The sequence below is a fragment of the Myodes glareolus genome, chromosome 5, assembly GCF_982192425.1.
Source record: "Myodes glareolus chromosome 5, mMyoGla1.1, whole genome shotgun sequence".
Taxonomy (NCBI): Eukaryota; Metazoa; Chordata; class Mammalia; order Rodentia; family Cricetidae; genus Myodes; species Myodes glareolus.
Window position 1 is genome coordinate 59,178,945 of NC_142030.1, and position 25,574 is coordinate 59,204,518.

The following is a 25,574-nucleotide window of genomic DNA, read 5'->3' on the forward strand; positions in this document are numbered from 1 at the left end:
TGTGCTGTAACAGCATCGCCTGGGAGTCTGAGGGGCAGATCCCTGTGAGCTCAACGTCAGTCTAGGTTATACTAATTTCCGGCCAACTTGCACTATAAAGTGAGACCCTGTGTAACTAAACTAAACAAGACATAAACAACAGCCACAAAAGACAATAGAATATCACAAACACACAATTGCCATATTCAGAAGAGGTGAGAGGTTGGCTCAGAGAGCTCTAGGGCTCTTTCCTCAATTTATCTCATCTCTGCATCTCTGCCGCTGTTTCTACTGTCATCATTTGTGTTGAAAGTTTCTTTCTTTCTTTCTTTTTTTTAAATCACACCAACAAATATTTACTCTGATGTCTTCCTCCAACCACATTTTATCCAGTAAACCAATGATTAAGTCCTGCCTGTTAGAACACCGAGAGTCTAGGAAGGCCTACAGAAGGAAAAAAAAAAAGACCTGATACAGTCCAGGGTTGTTTGGGAATGCAGGAGGGGTACACTGGTGTACTGTGTCCAGAAAAGGAAAAGTGGGGAGAGAGGGACACAGGGAATAGATGGCAAGAAACACAAGAACGAGAGCTGGGAGTAGGTCAGTGTATAAATGGAGAGAGCCAGCTCGCTGGAATCTTTCACTGTGACAGGCAGGTCCCTAGGCAGGCAGTCCACCTTCTAAAAAAACCACTGCAATCTGCCTGTGGGAAAGGAACAGGAACTGAAAGCCAAGATTTGCCAAATGCTATTCTGCAGGCAGGGAGCAAGGGCCCTGCAGCAAGGCCAGCCAGGAGCCTGGTGCTATGCAGAGGGGAAGGAAGGACAAAGGATGGGAGGCAGGATGGGTACTCACTGAGATTCCTGCCTAGAGAGGCATGGCCACACTGCCACCCGGGGGAGGGAGGGGCCTTAGTGTCTTCCCTGTGCTCCTTCCCTGTGTACTGCAGAAAGCTTGCTGGAGAACACACTCTCTCCCTCTCCTTCTTACCCTCCCCTTCCTCCCTCCCCACTCCTCTGACTTACCCACCCTTCCCCTTTCCATATCCTCTGCCTTCTTTAGGAGTCTTCCTGCTTTCTGTCATTTTTTTAATAAAAAATATTTTATTTTATGTGCATTGGTGTTTTTGCCATGGGTGTCAGGTCCCATGGAACTTGAATTATAGACAGTTGTGGTTGCCATGTGGGTGCTGGAAGTTGAACCCTGGTCCTCTGGAAGAGCAGTCTCTTACCCTTTGAACCTCTTCCTTCCTTCTTTCCTTCCTTCCTTCCTTCCTTCCTTCCTTCCTTCCTTCCTTCCTTTCTTTCTTTCTTTCTTTCTTTCTTTCTTTCTTTCTTTCTTTCTTTCTTTCTTTCTAGTATGATTGGCCTCTTAGATGTATGACCTTGGACGGGCTCTTGTAGGCCTTAATTTCCTTGTCTAGAAAATTGGGACAGCTCCTAAAACAGCTACAGGCTAAATAGAAGATTCTCAGTGTCGTCCTTTTTGCCTTGGGCCATGGCTCAGGCCTATTTTTTTGCCCCTGCAGAATTTGTATGACTTTGTAATTAATGGCTGTCTCACCTAAGGTGCTGCTAGCAGCTTGTCCGATTGCCACTGCCAGGCTCCCAGACAGTTGAAGATTGGCTAGTCGGGGATGCTTTGCAGCCTTTGTTGAAAACAGGCAGAGCCTGTTAGGTCGTTCCTTATATGAAAACCCACACCCTGAAACACTTGCCTTTTATGGAACATCCAACCTGTGCCTGGCACCCTGCCAGGGGCTATGCACTGAGTATGCAGAACTGTTTAGCAAGACCTCTGCAGGCCTTTTTATCTGGATGCAGAGGGGGACCTTAGTGCTTGAGAGATTGAGTATACATGCTGAAGCTCAGAAATAAGTGAATGAATGAATGTATGAATAGGTCACGTGGGACCACAATGTCCTGACACTGGAATTATATATATATATATATATATATATATATATATATATATATATATATATGGTTTTTTTGTTTGTTTTGTTTTGAGACAGGGTTTCTCTGTAGCTTTGGAACCTGTCCTGGAACTAGTTCTTCTAGAACAGACTGGCCTTGAACTCACAGAGATCCACCTGCCTGGTGACACTGGAATTCTATACCCATATCAAACATGCAGAAGACGCCATGTCTCCATGACAGACATATCCCATACTGAATTGAATGGAATTAGGAAACTTGATAAGGACCTAATTTTTTTTATCATTTTGTGCCAGGTACCACACTTCCATAATACTATATTCTGACAGTGATAGAGCCTGGGAACCACGGTTTGGAATACAAGAAGCATTGGATTTTGGACCCAATGCTTTACAGCACCTAGGTAGGTATTTCACCACTGAGCCCCAGTTGTAGCTCTTAAAAATGTACTTATTTGTTTTTGAGACAATGTCTTGCTAAATTGCTTTAGCTGGCCTTGAACTCTTTCTGTGGCCCAGGCTTGAACTTGTAGTCCTTCTGCCCCAGCCTCCCAGTAGCTAGGATTATCATTAGATGTCTTTTCAAGGAAGTTGTTTACAAATATTTTCATTAGGACTTATCACTTGAAATTCCTTCACTCATGCAACAAAGAATCTTAGGCATCCTCTCTTTGACAAATACTGTGGTAGACACCGAACAAAAGACTGAGCAAAATCAGAAAGTGTTTCTGCATTTCAAAGCTCGTGTTCAGTGGGAGAACTAGAGGTTGTCCCCGTGTCATTAAGCTGGAAGATGTAAAATTGCAGTGATGACAAGGGTAGGGCAGGGGAGAAAATGGACAGATTTCCTGGCTGAAAAAAAGCATCGGAGAGCAATGGCTGTGTGAGATCAGACAGAAGAGGGGAGACGGCACATACCAGGGTAGAGAGCACCTCAGACTGGGAAGACTGAGTCAGCCTACGATAACAGAGGCCTGTGAGCCTGAAGGCGCGGTGATTCCGGAAAGGCTGCGGCATCAGAGGCCCCATTCTTCTTTCTGCAGTCTCTGCCAGGTCAATGGGCTTGCTTTTATTCTGAGGACATACAGGAGATCGTTGGAGGAACCAAGGGAGTTTTATGGTGGAGCTTTGCTCTTCTTGCTTACTTTTTTAATTAATTTCAATTTTTTTAAAGACAGGGTCTTATTACACATCCCAGGCTAGCCAGAAGTTCACAATCCCCCTGTCTTACTCTCTGGAGTGCCAGGATTACAGAGTGAGTTACTATGCTTGGCTAAATTGTGGTCTGAAGAGATCTTTGGCTAGAGTGGCGATGTGTAGAATGTATTGGGGGATCTTTCTCGAAGATGGCTAGATTGGGTATTGGGTCATGATGTTATGTGTATTTTGTCTTGTGGATTAGGGTTAGAAAGAAAAACTGCCTGGATGTCACTTCTCCAGAGACATCTTAAGGAGTAGGATCTTAGCAGAGCTGGGGAAGGGTTGACACCTGTCAGAAGGACACTTAATCAATCATTCTCACCAACCCTAGCCAAGGATTTTCCAGGATGGTTCCACGTGCTGGACCCAAAGTCAAGCTCCAGAGGCATCTAGTTAAAGGCTAAAGCCAAAATTAAGTCCACCTCTCTAGCGCCGTGCACTGCATGCTGAAGAAAGTATGTGAAAGGAGATCAGTTGTTGCCGGGTGGTGGTGGCACATGCCTTTAATCCCAACGTTTGGGAGGCAGAGGCAGATGGATTCCTGTGAGTTCGAGGCCAACCTGACCTACAAGAGCTAGTTCCAGGACAAGCTCCAAAGCTACAGAGAAACCCTATCTTAAAAAACAAAAACAAACAAACAAACAAAAAAACAAAAAAAAAAAAGAAAAAAAGAAAGTAGACCAGTTGCTAGTGAGGGCATATGGCTGCCACATAACCTGTAACTTGTGGGTTGTCAAGGACTCTGTCAAATCTAAACCTCCCCACCCAAGTCCATCTCCTTATTATGCAGCCCAGGCTAGCAAGGGACTCACAGGCCTCCTGTCTTATCCTCCTGATTGCTGGGACGGCAAGAGCAAGTTAGTACGCTTTACTAAATCGTGAAGAGTCTTCTGAAGCCTGAGAAACTCAGCCCCATTTCTAAAGGCTTCTATGAAGAGAGCCTCCTTAATCTTGCTCTCGCTTTTGCTGCACGCTCTGTGATTAGGCGCTCCCATACTGCGTCTTTGTACTTGCAGCTTGAGCTTCTAGAACATCAGAGCCGTGATATTTGGGAAGTTGAATGTTTTGTAGTCACCCTGTGTTTAGGAATCTGACAGCAGTGATGAGCTGAGCCGTGGAGAAGCTGGTGCTTTTGGTTGCCACAGAAACCGAATTGAGCTGGATTTAGCATTAAATTACAGGGTACACACAGAGACAGAGTTAAACATTTGTCTACCCAGCCTGGCTTCCTTTGCTTTTCAAAGTGAACCTCCTCGGAAAGTGGCAGCAGCACCCGTGAAGCTGAATGGGGGTAGCAGAGCATGCAACCACAAAAGGCGTGGGGTGAAGACTGCGGAGGCTTTGAAAATGCCAAGGACTCAAATTTCCATCAGAGTCAAGATTGTTGCCTGGGCATCTTTCTCCTAGACTCTAGGATCTGCCATGGAAGGAATAGATCAGGGAAGAGAGCAGAGAACTGAGCAGAAATTAGAGCTGTTGTTTCTGAGACATTTACTACTAGGCAGCAAGGCTGCCTGCATGGCCACAGAGTCCTTGCTTTGTGGCTTGTTCAAGCTGAGGTGTATCATACATATGAAACCCATATACCAGACTTCAAAGACAGCATGAAAGGAAAGAACATAAGACATCTCATGTAAAACAGTCATTACACTGAGTTGACAATATTTTGGATATGTTACATCAGATATGACATTAACATGATTCTACCTATTTCTGTTTACTGTTGGTAATGTTATTAGAGAATTTAAAATCCCATGTATGGCTCACAATGTGTTTCTCTTTCTATTCTGGAACTGTTCTAAGGTTGGATTGTTTTTCATTAACTGGACAAGCTGTTCAGCCTCAAGATCCTTGAGATCCTTTATTTGCCAGATGGAGATATTATTACCCTCCCTAAAGTCCCCAACATTTGTGACAAACATTCAGCACCACAGTACGTTCTGCAGGGCCCTCTGCAGAGTTTTCTCTTAGGGCCAAGGTACTCATTTCGCCAGTTGCCACGGTTTAGTGTAGGGCTGAGTCACTCTTCAGGAACTGCCTGTAAGCAAAGGTAGAATCTATCCAGAGCTGGGTTCTTCGAGACGAATCTGTAAGATACAAATGACTCATTGGGTATGACTCAGCATGCTCAGAGATTTCAAAGAAGGTACATGAGCAAGTGGCTCAGTTCCCCCATGTCACCACGTTCTCTCTCTGCTATGAGACACTTGTGCTAAGGGTTTGGACAGACATCACCTTATGGAAACCTTATAGAAGAAGAGAAAGTCAAGTTTGTATATCAGTGTGTTAGTTTCTTTTCCATTGCTATAACAAAACACAGTAGGCTGGAGACTTGGTATAGAGGAGAGGTTTATCTGGCTTATAGTTTTGGAGGCTGAAAGATGAAACAGCTTTGCAAGGACTCCCTGGCTATATTCCTTATGGTGGACGGCATCGTGTGGCAGGAGCAGTCATGGCAAGCCAGGAAGCCAGAGAGTAGGGAGGGCCGGTCTCTCTCTGTTCTTCTTAGAACTATTTGAAGTCCATGAGAACTATATTAATCTCTTTCGAGGGCAGCACCTCTAATGAACTAATTATCTTATACGAGGCTCAACCTCTCAACGTCACCATTGTGGGGACAAACCTGACCCCATCAGGGACAGTTAACCCATAGGAAACCATAGCAGCTGACTTTGCTTGCAAGTGAACTGCTATGAATGAATCTTTGAAATACTCTAAATAGGCAATGCTTAGTCATTCATCCTGTAGAGAGAGACAAGTGGGGGGTGTGCGTGAGTTCCTGAGGAAGAACATATGGCTGGAGCAGTTGGTCAGGGGCCTGGTAAGAGAAAGGGAGGCAAGAAGAGACATGCAGATGAGCCTGTGGGAGAGAAGATAGAGGGTTAGCCTCTTCGCATTGTGTATTAATACCCCCTGGAGGTAGCCACTTTGGAAGAAGCACCAGAGAACCCAACAGAATGACACTCTCTAGCCTCTTTCTTCTGTCACCTAGTATCTGGCAATGGATATATGAGTTATAGTAGCCCTGGCCATGGTGGTAGGGATTGGGATGATCCGTGTCTTGTGTTGTAAATAACCACTGTAGGGTTTTGTGATCTCAAGAGGTAGAATTCATGGCTCCTAGAGAGAGAAGTATGCTCAGGGATGGGCTTGCTCTCTACTCCTCCCTGTGGAATCCGTGACCTCTTTACCAGGCAATGTAAACCCTGAGTCCAGAAGAACAGGCTCCCAGATGAGAGCTTTCATCAGTGAATGATAAGGGCTCATCATACTCTAAGCTGCTACTGTCCCTCTGCTCCAGCTCTCTGTACTAAGACATCAATAGAAGGGGAAAGGCCCCATAAGAGGAGGAGATAGTGCCACTGTCATATAAAGGAGCAGGAAGGAACATGATTGGCACTGGGAGCCCTCTTGATAGTACCCAGTTGGGAGAAAGTGGGCAAGAATAGCAGCCATGATTGGAGACGTGTGATTAGAGGCTCAGTTTCTTTAGGGATGAAGGTTTTACAGCCTCATTTGGAATTTAGGCCATTGAAAATGTTTTGTAAGGGTGAAAAGAACCTAATATAGGTCCTAGAGAACTCTCTACTATCTAGAAAAGAATTAGCTGATGCAGTCATGGTGGTATGTTGTACTCCCATGACCCCCCAAATTTCCCCAGCTGAATAAAGCGGTCAGAGAAATAATAGAGAAAGGACAAATTATACTATAAGCTAGCGACCTGGATGATACACTGTGCTGGATTTTGAATATTGCTCAGATTTCTCATGCAGAACTAAAGCACTAGTTCCCTAGATACTGGGAGCATTAGCTACTAATGACTTATATCTGAGAACCTCTTTGCTTTACTCTCATCTGAAGGAGCCCATGATTACATCTTCCCTCCAAGGGAAACCCATATGCAATGACTGACTGATATGGAATATCATTTGTCTGGATTCAGGACAGCATTGCAGGACATTCCAGCTCCTGAGCTTCCTGGAAACTGCTCCTTTCCCCAGTCTTGCTTCTGCCACTCCCTTAGTCTTGAGAGCCCTACCCCACACACTCCCAGCATGCTAATCTGGTTTAGAATGTGTTTCCTGGACTACCCCACCTGAAAGCTATATTGGCAGCATGATATAAGACAGTATTGACTTGATTATGGAAGCTCTGACTTCCAGCCAATACCTTAGCACTTCATAGGTAAGTAGGCTAGACCAGGTTAATCATGTGTAAAATGGAGATAGTGGGGAAAGGCGTTTGGATCAGGTGATCTACAGCCACTTCTAGCTGTGGCTTTTCAGTTGTTGGGGAAAAGTTTCATGAAGCATATATAGGAACCCTGGGATCCTGCAGGTCTTCTGTGATCACACACACACACACACACACACACACACACACACACAGACAGAGAGAGAGAGAGAGAGAGAGAGAGAGAGAGAGAGAGAGAGAGTTGGATGGGTGAGGAGTTTTCTGCTGGCTGTCCTGTTAGAATCAGAACTGGCACATGTGCTTTCCTAGCTTGACTCTTGTTTTGAAGGTTTAACCTGGAGTAGGTGTAGGCTCTGGATTTGGGTTACTCCAAACTGATCAGAGAAGCTCCTTTTTGCAGTGGGTAGTGGTTAACACAGAGACTCATAGTTGGTTAAAGTGTTGAGAATCAATGACTATGAATGATCAGCCATGTATGGGACATCTGTATCAAATCCTTCCCCACTCAGGGAATGTGGTGTTTTGAAAAATGAGTGTGTGTTAGAAGCTAGAGGACAGGCAGATGAATTGTGAGATGCTGTCTTCTGGACGTGATATGACTGACACACCCATGAACTCAAGGCAGCTGTGGTTGCTTAAGTCAGGCCTACATGAGGTCAAGCAGTCAAAATTTCCATCATGGATTGGGGAGGCTCTCCTGAGGGGTCCCCCTCCCTAGCTATGAAGCTATTGGCAGTTAATGGCTGCTGGGAGAGTTAGAGCTCCTTTCTTTGGGGATGTGACCACTCATTGGGTTGCCCCAGTAGATATCACGACACCCAAGTGTATATGGTCATCACTAATTAGCAGGGGTCTGTTAATACCAGCAATAATAAAAGAAGGCAAGAAATCAGGAGGGGGACAAGTTAGTGGGTTCTGAGTAGGGGTGGAAGGGAGGTATGGCAATGGGTAAGATCAAAATACATTGCATATATCCTTGAAAAGTTTAAAAACTAAATTAAAAATATTATTTAAAAAAGAGAGGTTGGGGACCAGGTGCTGGATCCAGCAATACAATGTCTGGTGTTGTCTCTTCACCACCCCTGTGTCTCTGATGTCAGTGACTATGGGCAAGACACAGGGGAAGGAAGCTGGAGACTCGGCTAGTGGGTCCGTAGCGCTTGTGGTTAGCTCTGGGTTCTAGAAGCCAGCTGGTAGGGCAGATAGTCACTTTATTGGCAGGGGCTGCTGGCCTCGATAATCACCAGGGAAATTCTGATCCACTCACCTCCTGTTTTGCAGGCTTCAGTGTTCAGGTGAACTACTTCAGCTTCTGGGGAAACACATGTTCAAGTGGGCCTGTGGGGAGAGGGACAGAGAGTCTCCATTTCTTTTGTGTGATAGACCTCCCGGGGAGATGCAACACATACATGTCTACATACTCCAGATAGGGAGCCCACGACAGACCAAAGTCCAGGTTGGTGAAACAATGAGTTTTATTGGGGTAGCTCACAAGAGCAGGGATGACTCAAAAACAGTTCTATCATCAAAGTTCACCTCAGCACGGATGACAGCTCACAAAGCCTGGGAGCCTGGAGCACACTGTACAGCCTGCAGGCCGCTCATCAATTTTGAGTGTCTTCTCCAGGTGGCTCAGCTGGTCACTGTTTCTTCTGGGTAGGTTTAAATTATCTTTCTTTTCAGGCTTCTTGGTTGGTCCTTCCAGATGACCGGGATTGCCAGTTAGTGACTCTGTCAGCAGTCTTTTCTGTTTATATATCTTGGGGATGGAGGGATTTAGTGAATCTGTTCAGTTTCAGGAATTTCTTGAAGTTATTTTGTGTTGTGGGATATTGGCTCACACTGTGAACCGTGAGTTTGTGCTTGCATTGTAGGAACCAGCCATGACAAGCTCAATAGAGGCCCGAGTCTCAGTAGTTTACCCTGAGGCAATACCTGGTTCAGATAAAGACCACAAACTGAGACCACCCAGACACCACCCAGGAACAGACCATCCAAAGGAAATTCCTAATGTTCCAACCATTCTGGATAGGCTCACCTGCCAGCACACACCCATTGCTTTTCACCAAGACACCCCTAGACAAATGTCAGCCAACCAGGGGTCCTAAACCTTAGAAACCCTTTACCCCACACCCTTCTAATATAACTTTTCTGGTTGTTGCCTTTAAATAATGCCCTCTAGAAGGGTCAGGTACCTCCTTTTGCTGCTGTTGTTCATTTGCTTTGATGAGGTTCCTGCTGTCTTGTATTGTGCACACAATAAACCTTGCTTTTGCATTTTTGTGAGTCGGTCTCCCTGGTGGTCTTTTGAGGTCCCGATAGACTGGAGACAACAACATTAATTAAATAAAATCATGCTATGGTCAGAAAGCCAAGTTAGCAACTAGTTGACAGAAAGTAATCACAGAGAGTTGTTTACTTCCTGTCTTAAGGAGCTTCCCAGCAGGGTGGAATGTTTCAGTCTCAGAAGAAACTGTTTTGTAACAATTTCTAATAGATTTCTAGGTGCTCCTGTCCCACCATCCACATTTAGAGCAACGCTCAAACTCAGGGTGCATTGAGAATGGCTGGGGACTGACAGAAACTCCTCTATTGTAAAATAGATTTAGTCTAGCTAAAGTTTCTCCAATTTTAACAGAGTCTTATGCAACTGAGGTATCTACCCGTATTTTGAGAACTGCGAACATTCAGGCTCATGATTAAGCTGAGCAGGCATCACGTGACTGCTGCGCGGAGACACTCAGCTGTGCTCGGAGTGTTCCTGCAGACACTGGCGGCTGCAGATGGGCCAAGCATTGACCTTAGGCTGTTATATATAACCCGGCCACGGAAAGCAACACCAACACTTTAAAACACGAGTGTAGCTGAATCGAAACAATCAAAAGGCAGAAATAAAGATGTGGTTCCTTATAAAGCATATTTCCAAAGTAGTTTTAGCTTTCCTAAAATTTCATATCTTCCCTAAGATTGCATATCTTCGTCTCCATTTCATGTTGATGGGTGTCAACGTCTGCTTGTGACTTGACATGAAGTCATTTTGTAATTGTGTGATTCTGACAAAACTGAGGGATGATATGGTAGACTGAGGCTGTGGGAGGGCTTACGTGAGATGCTACCCTAGCTGGCACCAACCTTCTGCTTACCGGCTTGCTTTGCTGATTGAGGGTGTGAGTGGGTGCTTCAGAGATGCAGCATACGGGCAAATGGACTTACCTCTTCCAAGTGTCTCCAGATGGCTCACCTGCTCAGCTGCTTCTCAGAAAGGCTCCCTTTCAACCCCCTGCTCACTGCCAGCTGCCTGGCTAATAGATGCCCTTGATACCTGGCAAAGAAAGTTCCAGTGCCGTAGTGTGCAGGGCGGGTTGGGTATGAGAGTAAATAATGTCCTTGTAGATTCCTCTCCCCGCTAAGTGTACATGGCAACCCCCACCTGTGGAGAGTCTAGTTGCCTTTGCTTGCTCATCCTCAGAGGATAAAGAAGATGAAGCACGAAGGGAGGCATGCGTTCCACAGCAGGTGTGCCTTCTCATGGGGCCTCTTTCTGTACCAGGGCTTGGGGAGCATAGCTGACCCAGGACCTGTCCAGAGAGTCTTGGCCACTTACTGGCTTTATGCAAGTTGGAAAAGTGCAGATGGCAAACCTCCTTCAGCATGTGGAGCTTGCAAGAGCTGTGGAAGGCAGGAGGGTGGGTTGGGAGTTGGCATTCAGCCAGGACAGTAGCTCTGCCTCCATTCTTCATGGAGGACATTGGTCCAGATGTCCACAGCTGTGTCTTCATTCTTCATGGAGGACATTGGTCCAGACGTCTGTGGACAAAGCTCCATGGCTAAGTCCTGTGAGCAGAGTACACAACTCATATTCTGCCTCAGGACCACTTTCTACTGAAATGGAAGGGTGAGGCTGTAGACCCTCCCTGTCTTCCCAGTCTTTGAAAGATAACCTTCCTCTTGGCACTCTGTCCCTGGCACCTGCTCCAAATCATTACTCCTATATTTTAGCTGAGCACCTATCAATTTCCTTGAGGGTTTTTGTCCCGCGCTATCGTCTTGCCAGCAAGAACCACGCGGGACACTAGGATTCTTCTGCAGAAATAGCTTTAATGCGTCCTGAGAGAGAGAGCATCAGCTAACATGGCCAGGGACCCCTAAATGAGGGAACCCCTCCTTTATATAGGAAGCAGTCCTTGCTTCGGACATGTCACCCTTGGATTGGTCCGCTGCCCAATTAGCCCAGGTGAAGCCTCGGGAGTAGGCGGGGACAGCAGTGGAAAGTTACCTAGCACATGTGCGTTCACCACCGGATGCCAGCGCCATCTTGTAATGGGGCATGTGGATGCGGCCCTTCACAGGTTTTGTTTTTGTCCTTTCTGTTCTCATCTGTTGCCATCAAGAGCTTGCTTTATGAAGTACTTTTCCAAATTAATTAAATCAACATTCACAGGAGACCTAAGTTTTGTTCGAACACTGAGGACTAAGTGAGAAATATGGACCTGACGTAGAAGCGGGGTCTGTAGAATGAATGATTGCTGTAGTGATGGACAGCCTCTGTTGGGTGTTTAGGACATGTGAAATTGAAGCATGCAATTACTTCGTTTAATCCTCAATGACAGGAGGATTTTCCTCAAGGTAAGCCCTTTTGCTATTTCCATTTTACAGACCCTGAATGTGAGAGACACATAGCCAGTGGTGGGATGACCACGACAGCATCTTCTTTCTTTTGCGACAAATATGACCAATCAGAAACACTAAGGGACAGGGTCAGCTGCAAAACAATTTGTTCTCTGTCTCTATTATTAGGAGTGATTGGAAACAAAGCCCTTAGCTGGGTGCCATGGTGCTTGCCTGTTACCCCAGCCAACAGAAAGCTGAGGCAGGGAGACCGTGAGTGAGTGTGGGGTCAGCTGGAGTGGCTCATTGGGCTTTTCCCCTCAAAAACAAGCAAGTAAGCAACACATAAAGCTCTTCAAATAGTAAGGGAAGGAGAAAGGCAAGAGAAGAGGATGACAAGAAAGGAGAAGGGAAGAGCATATTCTTTTCTGCTAGCTTCAATAGATTCAGAAAGGCCAGGAATGGGTGTTTGATTTCTGAGGGCCCCTGGGGAAGAAACTCAGACTTGGGATATGAAGTCCTCAGATGCCAACAGGCAGGAGGTTCTTAGAAAGACTGCAGAGATGACTCAGCATTTGCTGCCTCTCAAGGGACTTAGCTCACTAGGGGAGGAAAGATTGGCTGCAAAGCTTAAAGCAGAAGAGGCAGGACCCAAGCAGGGACCAGCACAATGAGGAGCTGGGAAGAATGTCCCCCCTGAACTGCTACTGCAGGCCAGGAAAAAAAGAAAACCCAAAATGTGCTCATTTCATTGGATGAAGGAAAAACATGTGTTGGAGTTAAATGGGTAACGTCTGTTTTGCATTGGGATTCTTCCCTAAACTCACAGGAAGGAAGGAGAAAGACACGTACTGGAAGGGCTCAGCCAAGGGCTCTCCTGATGAGTCGTCGGTATACTGCCTGCCACGGGGCATGGCAGGTGCCAATTCTATAGGTACTGCCTTTTCCCTCACAGAGGAGCTCTGGCATCTTCAAGTCCTGAGCAGCCTAAATGACATCACCCTGGGTTTTAAGAAGCAGGATGCCTGGGCAAAGAGGATTCAGAAACAGCAGGTGGCGCTCGCTCCTTCTCCTGAAACAGATGGCTGCCTGCAGCCTGGCTTGCAGACTGAGCAGGGGTGGGTGCAAGAGCTCTTAAGAGCTTGGCAGCATTTAGGTACTCAAGGGGAACAGGGCAAAAATTAGCTGCACATAACTGTTGGCCAGATGTAAGCGGCCTATGATGTGAACACACCCGGCGGCCCTAGCTGCGCCTGGGCTACAGGACTGATTAGGGTGGCTAGGTATGGTCCCCTTCCTATGATCTTAGCATAGTGACTGTGTTTATACAGGGTGATTCATCTTCAGCTAAAGACACCTTCTGTATCTTTCTGGGCTTTAGACTGTGGTGGAGAAGAGTCACACAGTCTCTCGATATGGTAAGTCTACTGCCGCAGGGAGCTCGGAGATGGCTCTGTGGGTGAAGCGCTTGCTGAATAAACACGAGAACCCAGGGAGTTTGGAACCCTGGCATCCTTGTAAACGACGGGTGGGTGTGGAGGCCTGCCTGTAATCTCCCTGAGCAAGAAGACTGACTGGACTAGTTGAATTTCTGAGTTCTGGGTTTCAAGTGAGAAACCTTGCCTCAGTGCATAAGGTAGAGCGTAATCAAGGAATATATTCAGCATCAACTTACTGCTCCCCCCCACACCTGTACGTACATCAAAACACACGTGTACACATGCTTGTACATATCACACACAAAACAAAACAACAAATGTACTTCCGATCGGTTATATAGAAAGACTAGAGGCTTGAACTTCAGGTTGCCATGTTGATTGAGATGATGTCCCCTGGGGAACACAAGAAAGGTAAGATCCTAGAAGACCCTCATGACCAGAGGAATGGGGCTTGAGAGATGTTGAACATTTCAGGTGGGAAATAACCTTACATAAGGTCTACTCTGAGGACAAATTAAGAGAAGCCCTCTCTCTCATGAATGACACCAAACAATTCCACCATGAAGGGAAGAATTCATCGAAATGGAAATTACAGAGCTGGTAAGGTCCCTTGGTTTTAAGTGGCTCACTTATCAGTGGTCCTCAGCTGATCATGATTAATTACTGGTGTGTGTGTGAGAGAGAATACATGCAAGAGACTGTCAAGATTGAGTTGCTTTGAGGAGAAAACTGTGGAAGGCAGGGCAGAAACAACCGTGAGAGGTTTTCCCTTAGATCCCTGTTCAGCACTGATGCTCATGGTGACCTAGCCCATTGAGAAAGCCGTGGGTACTGAGACTGAGGTGCGTGGTGCAGCATGGATCTGTGTTCTTCGTTTAGCTGATGAATCAGGTGACTGTCTTCAACCGAAGGGCAGTGTCTTCTAGCATTGGGGGCAACTTCAGTAAGCCAAGTTCTAGTTGAGAGACAGAGTGAGCTTGTCTTTTGTTCCTAGCAGCACTGGAAATAATTGGTAGAGTGAAGGGAGAGAAGACATGGTTCTTAGGTGGTAGTGATGAAGGGACAGGTGGTGGTGCGTGCGTGCATGCATGTGTGTGTGTGTGTGTGTGTGTGTGTGTGTGTGTGTGACTTTACATCCCTACCTAAAAGATAAGGCCATTACTGTTATCAATAATCATCAACTATCAAGAGCACCTGCTGTATTCAGCCCAGATGTTGGGGAGGGCGTGGACTTCCACAGAGTTCATTATCAACTTCACTGTCTACTAAAAAAAAGCTGTCAGAGTCTGTTTTCCTTTCAGCTCAAACAAGCAAATACAGCTCACAGGGTGCCCACTTCTTCCACTGCAAGAGAAAGAGAGAAAGAGAGAGAGAGAGAGAGAGAGACAGAGACAGAGAGAGACAGAGAGAGAATGCATAAGTAGAGATGGGAGTCCATTCTCTCATTTCACCATGTGGATCCCAGGGAAGCACCTTTAACTGCTGAGCCATCTTGCTGGCCCCACCCCACTTCTGAAGGTTTTGCTGGACACAGTCACGAAAAGATGATTTTCCGACTGAGGAACAGAACATTAACTTCGCTTTGCCCCAGTACTCACAGTGTCCAGGATATCCTGTTGAGGATGTGGCAGGAATGTACTCTGAACTGAAGGCTTTGGGAATCAGAATGACCAAAAGCAAGCAGCTTAGCGAAACCCACTCAGCAGAAACCAAGCCACAGATGCTCCAAGCTGCAATGAAGCATGTGCCAGACACAGCTGGAGCACCTCGGGCGGGTGCTGCCGAGGGTCCCTGGCACAAACATGGGTCCTTCAAGACACACAGCACAGAGGACCAGTTCTGAGTTGCAGGCTGCACATGAGCTGCTGACTCACCTCTGCAGCCATGTTGCCTTTAGCAACAGGACCTGCGAGGAGGGACTTCTTTGTTATCCAAAAAAAAAAAAATAGGCGACACAAGGAGGGCAAAGGGGTGATGCTCTCAGATACGATCTTAAACAAAAGCTGTAAGTAGCCTGGGCATCATAGTTTTGGGGCTGGCATTAAAAACAAAACACAGATGTAGGAGGATTCAAGTGCTTTGGAGAAGTCGACCAGCATGTATGCATTAATCCCCTGGCCACTGTATGTGCATAGATGATAAGGGAAAACGAGATGTGCAAGGTGGCTATTGTCCACATGGGGGGTGTTCCGGAGCCTCACTCTCATGCATTCCGCACATATTCATGTATGTAACCTTACAGTAGCACTATAAAACAGGCCTGTTATTTCAGGTTCATTCTGGTGTAAGCTGAGAAGCTGGGAATTGGACCAGTGTCTGTTCAGTGTCAGAGCTCCTGACCACATACTGTTCTGGTGTTGGGAAGGCAGACTCGACAGAGGTGTCCACAACAACCGCAAAGTCACAAAGGGGGATGCATAGCTAGGGACTGAATCATGTTGCTATGATAATGTTAAGAGCTCAGAACTAATCTCCATCCACCTACAGTCCCCATTAGCTAAAATGTGCTGAAATGCTTGTTCAAGTAGCTATGGAGACCACGGAGGGGCTTGCTGAGAAGGCTGAGGTTCCACCTGAGTCCCAGCAGGGCTGGCAGGTAGAACTGTGGGGTAATGGAATAGAAGCAGTTTCAGGTGGCCTGTCTGTGTGACTCAGGCCACAACATGCCAAGAATGGCTCTGGCCCCTGGGGAAAATAGAGATCATGGTTTTGCCTCTTTGGAGTTGGTCTACTTGTATTTAGTTGGGTAATTACTTGGTCAGGGAGCTATTAGAAAAGTAAGTGGGAATAAAAGGGAGGAATTACGTGGAGTAATGAGAGTTGACCCTTCTTAGTCTTAGTGAGTTGTCTTTGAGACAAGGAATCCATGGATCTTTTTACTGCCTGGACACTCACGTGTGTGGCAGGGCTGCTCAGGGGTGGTGATGATCTTGGGCAGTTGTGGGAACAACTCCCACAAAACAGGTGAATCTTCTTTGTATCTGTGTTGATAGATCTGATGCCTTCAGGGACACATGTGTTTGGGATCTCTGAGCCAACTCCCAAGGTTTCACCCCCTCTTCTGGCAGCCGTGAAGACCCGTGGATTTAGAGTTTGCAGTGTTTCCTTTCCTCCGTGTTTCTCTGTACAGACTGATGCCCTCTGCTTCTATTTCTGATTTGTGCACAGCTAGTGTTTGGATCTGTACCAGGGACCCCATCTACTTTATCCAGGAGGCAAAGATATAAGGCGGAGGGCAGGATGTGTGTTAGAGGCTTAAAACCCACAAGGCAGACTAAAGAGAGGAATACGATTTGGTGAGGATATGTTCTTAGGCAAAATTCCTTTGGCAGAAAGCCAGGAAAGTAATTAACAGTTACAGAAAGATGCCAAGACAGAACCTGAGATGCAACTCAATAAGGGTTCAGGTATCTATAGAAGGTAACTACAGCCAAGCAGAAAGAAACTAACTACCTCACACCTTCCAGAAACAGTTCTGGTACAGGTCCTTGGGAATAGAGTAAGTAAAGGGGCGAGTGAGGTGGGTATGGGGGAGAGTAAGAATGGCTCAGGTAAAGCTGAGCAGAGACAGGACTTGCTCGGGGTGTCTCAGCTGTATTAACTGGGCTGGGGCTAAGGGGAATACTCAAGGTTGAATTACAGTGATCAAGTTTTGTGCCTATATACCATATATATGCTATACATTATATCCCATATGATATATATTATATTCCAAAGTCTCTGTTCAGAAAAGGAAATGTTTGGCTTTGAATTCCATATATCTGTTTTTCAGAATTTGAAAGCCCTGTTGCTATGACTAGGGAGAAGGCTGAGGGCCCGGGATCCTGCTGTTTCAGAGAGAAGCCATGTCAGGCCTTGTTCTCATGGTGGAGACTTGTCTCTGTACAGGAAGGTGTTCTGAGCAGCCATCTCATTGGGGTTCCATTAGTCAATTTCCTGGTATAACTGCCAACAGAGTGATAGCCATATTCTCCCCCGTAGCCAAGAACTGGCCTTGGGAATAGACAGGAGATAAATACTTTATGAAACTGTGGTTTCTCCAGAGCAGTTCTGCCTCATTCACCTCTTCATCCTTGGTACCTAAACGAATGTCTACCATACCAGCCAGTCAATGAGGAGCTGAGCCATTTTAGGCAACTTGTAGTAGTTTGTGATTGGACATGTTGGAGGTACAAGAGCTTTCAAAAGTAGCCCTGTGACTTTGTTGCCTCTGAATTGGTTTTTATTAAAAAATTTTAAAATCAATTATTTCTTTAATTAGTTTTGGTCTTTTGAGAGAGGGTCTCATTCTGCAGCCCTGGCTAGAAAGAAACTCATTATCCTAGGCTGGCCTCAGATTCAGGATAGTACTCTTGCATCTTCCTACTGGGATTGTAGGTGTGGATACCACCAACATATTAAAAAAGATTTACTTTTAGTAATGTGTATGTATGTGTTTCCAGGTGAGTGTATGACATATGTGTGCAGTTGTGCACAGAGGCCGGAAGACAGCGTCTGGTCCCCTGAAGCTGGAGTTATAGGCAGCCATGAGCCAGCTGACATGGGTTCTGTAAACGGAACTCTGGTCCTCTGGGAGAGCAACAGTGCTGTTCGCCATTAAGCTACTCTTTCAACCTTAGCAAAATAATTTTTTTTCAGATCATAAAATGTTGATGTATTCCTGTTGATTCTCAAGGAACCTTGGCTGAAAAATAGCAGATAAATTATTCCCCAAATAGAAAAAAAATTAAAGTTCCTTCAGGAGAATTTATTATGTTATGTCTTTCTTTCCCTAAGGAGTGCACAGTGTTTTCTCAAAAGGTAAAGAATTGGTTGGATGGGAAAAGATAAGAGTGCGGAGACGAGATGAGGCCCAGTACGGACTCTCATAGTGTGAGTGTAGGGCGTGGTGTAGGCAACCATAGGTGCAAAAAAGGCTGGAACAGGTAAGTGGTGAGACACTCCACTTTCTCTTTAGAGGATAAACTGAGACACGTAGAAGAATAGGATCGAGAAGAATTGAGCAGAGGCAACAGGGCCAGCCGGGGACGAGCCGAGCAATAACCTGAGTGAGATGTGTAGAGTCCGAGCAGAGCCAGAGTCAGGGAGCAGATGGGAGTCTGCCCAGAGATAATGGTTTGTATACTTGGCTGAGTTCATAAATTGCCTGGGATTGGGGGTGAAGAAGAGTCTAGGCAGACACGTCCAGGGCTTGAGGTCTTGCTACAAGGGACAGCATTCTTTCAAATGGTGTCTTAAAAATGCACGCAAGTGTTTATTGTTTGCATGACGGCGCATTTACATATGCATTTTTTTGTGAAAATATTCTGCAAAACCCGGTAAGAGATTTAACTTTCCAAAGCTTCCGAGAAAATTGGTGCTTGACTGGAGAGCAGTGAGCAGTGGTTCTGTGTAATTTCTGATGTTCCCAGCAAGGCTGTTTTTTCCTCTGTTAATGTCAAACGGGTCTGTTGACAGCCCCATCTAAGTCAGCTAGCAGGGATATTCTGTGTCTCTGTTTGTTTAGGTTTAAGATGCCCTTCCGCTTTCCATCCATCCTCACAGCCTGGCTCAGCTAAGCTAACCCTCCTCTTCTGCTGAGCTGACTCTGGGCTTATCCCACCCCCACCTCCAGTTCTCCTGGTTTATTTGTTTTAAGGCAAATAAGGAATGTAGCTCCAGGTGAAATCGAGGATGGTTGCTGGTAAACAAACAAACGTGTGTGGCTGCTGTCATGGTGCCCTAGGCTGAGTATTTTGTTTCTCAGACAGATTATAAGTCCCAAGTGGTCTGGTCCCGCACCACCGCCACAGAGCTCAGCTCAGTAAGAAAACACATAGCCAAATAAAAGGAACAGACAGAAAGCCCCTCATAAGATGTTTATGTCTTTAAATCCATTGTCTCTTCTCATTAAATGAGAAATTTTGTTTCTATTGTAAATCATATTTAAATATGAGAAACTCAGTAGCTTCCGCATACGTGTTTTCCTGTGACGGGATAAGGGGAGGTCCTATCGGGGTCATCCCCTGCCGTGGCGATTGTGCTTTCCCCATTCAGGTCACCTGAGATCAGTTCACAGTTCCTAAAGTCAAAAGGTGGGAAAGTCGAGGGAGGTGTGGTAGGGAATTGCTTTTTAAGATCATAACCGTAGAGGTGTGTTTTCCTGGGGCCTCCTCTTCTTCCTCCCTAGGCAGATAAGGGGACCCCACTGTGTCGCACTTCACTGGTAGAGTTTGCAGCTCTGTGATCTCCATGGAATATAAGTCCCACGAGCAATGTCCATACTCCAGCATCCTGCTTAAGAGTGTGCAGAGAGTACTGAAAATGTACCAGGAATTGATAGAAGGAGGCAAAGATCATGTGATTCTTTTCCTGGCTACTGAGGCTCCAGATCTGGTAGTCACAAAGTGATTGAAAGGAGAGGAAAAGTCTTAAGAGCTTTAAGGGAGGGAGTGGGGCGGGCCATTGAACATAAGTACGGAAAATGAAGGGACAGGGAGGGTATAATGGGGTTGGGGACAGGGACATAGGGGAAAGGGGTTGGAGATTTAACCAAAATTAAGTAAATATGGAGATTCAACCAAGATGCCATAGGAAACCTGTTATTTTTATGCTAATGAAAAGAAATAAAGGGAGCACAGAGCAGCGCAGCAGGGTTTAAGTTAGAGACTGTGATATTTTGAATACATTTTTTTTATGCATTAAGAAAGAGCTCAGAATTTCTGGTGAAGTGATTGATGCAAATAGGCAGGCTGGAGGCGAGAAGTCAGATGACAGTATAGAAGAGTGTGGGTCAAAGGTCAGGCTATGTATGCACCAGAAGAATCAAGCACGTGCTCTTAGGTCACGAGAACAAGGTGAGACCTCCAGTGTTTCTGCAGTTTCCCTTTTGGCTGCATCCACATTACCAGAAACCGGTTCCAGCAAGGGGGCACTGGCTACCTTCTGAACTTCTGAATTCCAGGAACTTTCCTTCCCCAGAGCGTTTTGATTTGTGGCTTCTTCTCCACTTCTGAGCAGTTTGTGACTGCTGCTATAGCCACCAACCCAGTGGCGGAAAATAGGCAGGCATTGTTAGTTAGTTCACAGTCCTGTAGGGAGAAGTCAGCTCACCAGGGTCAAAGCACTTGGGGTCAATCACCACGTTGTCTTTCTTTCTGGAGTTTCTAACACAGAATTCCTTTCTTTGCCTTTTCCAAATTCCACAGGCTGCTTTTATAGCCCTTAGCTGGTACCCAACCCCATCTTCAATGCCAGCTATGGAGCTGCTCACTGCCTCTGCTTTACTGCCTCGTTACCTCTGATTTATCCACTCAGCTTTCCCAGTGATGTCATTGGGCTACCCTGATAGGTCAGGATCATCTCCCTCTTTGGAAGTGAGTTGAAGGGTTTCCTTTGCAAACTTAGTCTCCCTTTGCGACACAGACCAACACAGCCACATTTTCCAGCGGTTGAGAGGTGCATGTTTTAGGGGCGGCAATACTCTTCTGCCTCCCACGATCCTTGGTGCCCTACTGAAGTTGAAATCACCGTTGTCCTTACCAGGATCATTGCAATAGCCTGGACCCTGGAGTCCTCTCATAGTAGATGGATGTCAAAAGGGCTCCCAGGCCTCTCTCCTCCCCAGTCTCTTTCTGCAAGAGGATGCTCATGTCTACTTCACAGGGCTGTTGTGATGGGTGAATACATACACGGCACAAAGCAGAACATTTTAGCTACTGTCATTGTTCTTTTCTCATAGTCTCTGCACTCTGTGTGCCCCGAAGCCAGGGGGATCTTTCTTACACACGCACTGGCCATGAGACTCATCAATGTTCTGAAGTTTGTTCTCTGGCCGCAGGTCCCGCCTATGTCTCCACTGGATTACCTTACAGGATTTGGGGTCCTGAGTGTTACAGATATTCTGTGTCCCTCTTCATTTGAGTGTTTTCCTTTTTGCTTGTATTTCCTTTACCTTCTTTGACTGTCTGACTTCTATTCTTCTTTCAGTGCCCTCCTCTGATGTCCAGGGCTGGGAATCACTGGATCATACCACTCTGTCTTCTCCTTGAATGAGGCTCACCAGCCAAGTGGCTTCACACTGCACTGCCGGGAACCCAACACTACTAGGCCACCGGGTGATGGCTGAGGGTGTTACAAAGGGGACTTCACTTCTGAAGTTTGCCAGAGTGTCTTCTGCAGGAGACCGCTACTACAGCTTCCCTGGGTCTCTTGCTATTGGCAGAATGAGAAGAATCCTGGAACCTGGCCCTTTCCTGGTGACAGAAGTGAGCAGTAGGTGGTCATGCTGGGGCCTGAAGACTCTAGTGTAGGCTGCACAGCACATCATCGGCTTTCCAGACCACATGGCCATCAGAGACCCCCGACCCTGCAGGCTTCAGCGAGTCAGGCAGTGCTAGTGGGAGCTGGTGTGGGGGCAAGTCAGCAAGGGACCGTTGCTCTCTCTCCACACCAGAGAAGACATACTGTGAATCTGACTGCTGAGAGACACCACCTGTGCATACTGACAGGAAAAGCCCTGGCCACAGACAACAGCCGTCGTCTAACTGGCAAGCATAACCCACCAACCTCCCCCTGGCCTCGTCAGACAGGGCAAGCTGCACAGGAGGTGTGGTGTGGCCTTGGCACTGTAGAATTCCGAGGCGCCTTGTCATTCTGTCTGGGCCCTGAAGAGCTATAGCTTGCTTCCATGATTGCATCTCCCCAGAAGTATGATAGTTAGGAACATACCTAAAACCATTTGTGTGCAGAACTAACGGTGTATTTGGACCAAGTCTCTCTCTCCTTGCTGCGTTTGTTATGGGTATTCTATTGTTTGCTCCTCCAAATAGAGGAAATAGCAAAATTAACTTGGGAGTCTAAAGATTTTTCAGAAGGCGTTTAAGCTGGGTTCCCAATTTGCAGAAGGATTAATATTAAAGATGTAATTTTTCAAAACAGTGTTTGGAACTTACCAGGAATGTTTCCACATAAAAATGGTGTACTTGCTAATTATTAAATTAGCTAAGGTGTAGCTCAAATACAAGTAAAATAAAGTGCATTTAAACTAGTTTATGGTCACAAGGGTACGAGGCCAGAGATTAAACAAAAGAAGACAGAAAGAAACTAAATTATACCATGTTTATTTTGAGTGGAAACCTTTGAGGAATCACACTTTTAATTAAAAAGGGATAAGAGGCACAAGAAAGCTCTGGGAAGGATTTCTCAGCAGCCAGCAGTCCTCAGGAATTTACTGGTCCTTTGCAAACCTAATTTTTACTTAAAAGTCTATAAATCTCCTTTTTTGTTATTGTTCTTTGACAGGCTATGAAAACAGATATCATATTGTTTTTGGAAGGGAAAAAGGATTGAGGAAATTCCTGTTGTATGCCAGCCTTGGACTCTGTGGGTCCGGATACTGCTGGGTCAAAAGAGAATTCCTGCCTTTGAGAAAATTTCCTTCATCTGGAGGTGGTCAAACAACAGAGTCAATAAATACCACGTGGTAATCAGTGCTTTGAAAAAAAAAATCTGAAGCCTTACATGAGCATTAAATACAATAGTCAAAGTCACTGTCTTCTGAGGAGTTGCCGGCCCTTCGGTCCTTAAGGAAAGCAGGCAGGCAGAGAGTAGTGTGGACACCGGAGGAAGGACCCTGGGAAGCCCTGGGGAGTTTTAAGGGGAAGCAGCAGGTGAGGGAGCAGCATGGGGGTGAGGGATGAAGTACAGCGTGAGTCAGTGAGGCAGGGTGGCATTGCAAAGGACTCTGGCTTTTATTTTTAGGATGATTGCCTTGCTTGTGAAATTTTGCCTCCTCCAGCCTCCCCGCAGGGCGCTGAAGCAGAATTGGGCTCAGGAGAAGCGGATAATGGGAAAAGATGGTAGAAGTGGTATGGTTTAAATCATAAGTGCCTCTTACTGGATCGTATTTTGAGAACTTCTCCCAAGATGGTGGCTTGTTTTTGTTTGTTTGTTTTGTTTTCGAGACAGGGTTTTTCCTGTAGACCAGGCTGGTCTCGAACTCACAGAGATTCAATTACCTCTGCCTCCAAGTCCTGGGATTAAAGGCATGTGCCACCACTGCCTGGCGCTGATGGCTTTTTTTGGGGGGGGTACTGTGGGGACTTTAGGATGTGGGACATGCTGGTAGAATCGGGCTCAAAAAAAAAAAGAGCTTTTGCTGGTTATGGTTTGGGCTCACCTTCCTGCTCTACCACAGTGGGAAGAGCAGCTGCTTCACGATTCTGTCACTGTGGATGGAGTGGCTCCTTTATGCTCCCCACCCCTTCCCTGACATCATGGACTCCAACATTCTGAAACTGTGAGCTGAAACCAACATTCTTGGGGCTCAGTAGGATGGCTCAGTGGGTAAACATGTCTGCCCTACAAGCCTGTCAACCTCAGTTCAATCTTTGGAACAGCAGCAAGGTGAAAGGAGAGAGCCGACTCCAGACGTTGTCTTCTGATACCCATACTCCACTCACACCCCAACAGTAACAACAGCAATAATAATAATAACAAATCTTTCCTTTTCTCTTAGACTGCTTGTGTCAGGAATATGATCCAGGGATTTATTTGCCTTAAAAGTCACTCTAGAGCCTGTCCCAGTCAATGGGATCAGTATGAACTATAGCATGCAATGCTTTTTCCAGTTCCACCCATTTGCCTTCAAATTCTACATCTTTAATTTTCTCTACGGCAGAGTAAAGTGCCAATGTGTAAATGGCTCTCAGTTTCATCATCCCTTCATCAGGTGATGGACAACTAGGCTGTTTCCATTTCCTTACTATCATAAGTAGAGCAGTAACAAACATAAGTGTACGCATATTTTTGTGGTTGGTTATGTAGTCCTTCAGAGTGTACACCCAGGGATTGCTTTGCTGGATCATATGATAATTCTGTTTTTAGTGTTTTGAGAAACTCTGCCAGTGATTTCTCCAATGTCCATACCAGTTTACAGTCCCACCCACAGTGAATAGGGCTCCTTGGGGAAGCTTTTTGTTACAACCATGAATAACTACATAGATGCTCAAGAAGTAGAGGGGTAACCACAGCCGTTCTTCCATGTCCATGGGTTTAGAATGCACTATATGGGAAATATTTTTAAAATTGTGTCTTTTCAGAACACATTAAGATCCCTTTCCTTGTCATTATTTCCTAAGCAATGCAATGTAACAATTTTTATGTGACTTTTGCCTTGCATTAGGTATTAATTTAGATATTATTTAAGACACACAAGAGGATGAGAATAGTTCATATGCAAATACCAGTTGGTTTTACATAGGGTATGTGGAGACTATTCAAAAGGGAAAACTGGGGGTCTTGGTACTAATTATCTGTGAATTTTATGAGAGATCTGTAGTAAAGGCAAGGGGGATATAATAGTTGCTTTTCTTGTTGCTATGACAAAAGACAGAATACCTGACAAAAGGAACTTAAGAGAAGAAAGATTTACCTTGGGTCATGATCATAATGGGCTATCTGCCTTCTTAGATCTTTACATTGCACCTACAGTCAAGAGGCAAAGAGGCAGGAAGGCAGTGTCCTCTCTGTTCCTTTTGGGATCATAGCGCATGGGTGATACCCATATTAAGGGTGTGTCTTCCCTTCAATAAAACCTCTTTGGAAATGTCTTCACAGTCATACTTAGAGATTTGTCTCCAGGGTGATGCTAAATTTAGTTAGGTTAGCAATTAAGATTAACCCCTGTGTTTAGATAATCTTCAGCACTGACTGCTAGATGTTGGTAGATTTCATGACAACTCAGTTACTGTCCAGAGCAAACCTAAGGCCAGAAAGGAACAAAGAAAGAATAAACATTTCCTTAAACTAAGAAAATCTAGCTGTGTTTCAGGATGGAAATTTGTTACTTGATGAAATAGTAAAGAATAATGATCCCCAAATATTAGAAACTGGAAAAGGGTGATTTCCATTTAAGTTACACTAATGATTCCTCCTGCCTTCTGTTACCTTTTTACATGAATGGGGTGAGAGCTAAGGCCTCCTGTCTCCTGGGTGAAACTTCTGAGTTCTGAGGCGGTTATCCTTGGAATAAGGAGAAAGGGACCTACAAGTGTGTTCCTCTGTAGAGACCCTTGTTCTCTTCTCTAACATACACTGCTGTTATTCACTATAATACGGAAACCACCACATCTGACTTGGATTCAGTTGATGTAATCATCACAGACTGCTTCCAGGATCCTTCTGCCATCCTTCAGCCCTGGACCCAGGCCCTATAAGGGTCCCTCTAGGGACCAGTG

General features: G+C 45.7%; 1 long non-coding RNA gene across 1 annotated transcript in view; it reads left to right on the forward strand.

The window, feature by feature from the left end:
- LOC146894917 (uncharacterized) overlaps nt 1-23,485 on the forward strand; it is a 29,258-nt gene extending 5,773 nt beyond the window's left edge. Inside the window, exons 2-3 of the long non-coding RNA XR_015001339.2 lie at nt 2,213-2,319; nt 21,325-23,485. This is a non-coding gene — a long non-coding RNA (uncharacterized LOC146894917). The remainder of the gene's footprint in view (nt 1-2,212; nt 2,320-21,324) is intronic.
- The last annotated feature ends 2,089 nt before the right edge of the window (nt 23,486-25,574 follow it).